Source organism: Brassica oleracea, chromosome C7, assembly GCF_000695525.1.
Source record: "Brassica oleracea var. oleracea cultivar TO1000 chromosome C7, BOL, whole genome shotgun sequence".
Taxonomy (NCBI): Eukaryota; Viridiplantae; Streptophyta; class Magnoliopsida; order Brassicales; family Brassicaceae; genus Brassica; species Brassica oleracea.
Window position 1 is genome coordinate 27,887,570 of NC_027754.1, and position 1,421 is coordinate 27,888,990.

Below are 1,421 nucleotides of genomic sequence, written 5' to 3' on the forward strand. Positions count from 1 at the left end.
TTTTTTTCGTTACCCATAACACATAGAACATAAGTAGTATATTAGTATGAAAATTTCATGAAAAAATCGTACCAATTTTCTTCAAAATAACCTCCAAAAAACGCCAATGGAGCTTGAAGGGGAAGAAGAATTCGCAGGTGGTTGGAAAAAATGGAGCATGATCTGAAAAAAAGGAACAGATGGACACCTGTGGGAAGGAGAGAGGTAGATGGGGTGTGGGATCACTTGTTAAGTGTCCATTAATTATGGATTTTATGTGGGAGGATGAAGGGTCCGCTTTCTATTTTTAAAATTAGAAAGTATTTCAAAATTAGAAAGTAAGGTGTGAGGTCAGCAAGAAATAGATAATAATATAATAGCTGAGAGTAATAAAGAGAAGGGAAATATGGTAGGGTAGTTAGAAAAGAACGGGGGTATCGAGAATACAAAATTTCTAACGGGGTCAAAATAGATTATTTTCCTTCTTTCTCTTCTTACTTTTGTTCGTTTTCCAAGAAAGTGATCGTTTCTCGGGATGCATCATATCACATTAAAAAATGGTTCTCAATTTGTTAAGGGAAATTTAAATCGATTTACGGTTTAGTTCGGTTTAATTTATTTTGGTCTCATCTACACAAGCTAACTAAAGAGGTGTGCTTAATTGATACGGACTTGAGAATTTTGGGAAAACGACAATAAAAATATGTTGTCTTTTTTTCCTAAGTTTCACACATTCCCATGTTCTTATCCTTATTTTTTTTTGTTCATTCTGTAATTTTATTATCCAGTAGAGATGAGAAGAATAGTAATCACAGTATTATTAGAAAAAATGGAAAATCACTTTACAATTGCGTAACGTTATCTACTGCAACGACGGGGACAGTGATGCAGAATGAAACCCTTACTTAGTGCGGGGACAGGATTCGAACCTGTAATCTTCAGGTCATGAGCCTGATGAGTTGACCAATTCCTCTACTCCGAGTTATTTATTACTTCTGCTCACAAGGCTTTCAGACCTCGACTAGTGCTTTGGCAATGACATTTTGCAAAACTTTCCAAATGGATAAATATCTTATCTGTTTCTAAGAATCTTTCCTCAATAAACTTGTGATTTATATAGAAAAAAGATGCCAAGAAGGCAAGACTATATAATTTACAAAGAACTAAGCAATGTATAATACATATGTCACATTGATGAAAGACTGTTGGGATTAAGCGGGAAAGAAGAAACGGAGACAAGGGATGTTGAGGCACGTTCAAAGGCAAAAGCCAAAAGCCAAAAGCAGAAAAAAAAAAAAAAAAAAAAGATTGTTGCCTGTTTCTAGCAACCTAGTTACTACGTTGAACCGCATTGGTTGTCTGTATAAATGCCAGAGCAAAGTGATCAGACCGGCAAAGGCTAAAGCAAAAACTCAACACAGTCAGAAAACTCAAGACATTGA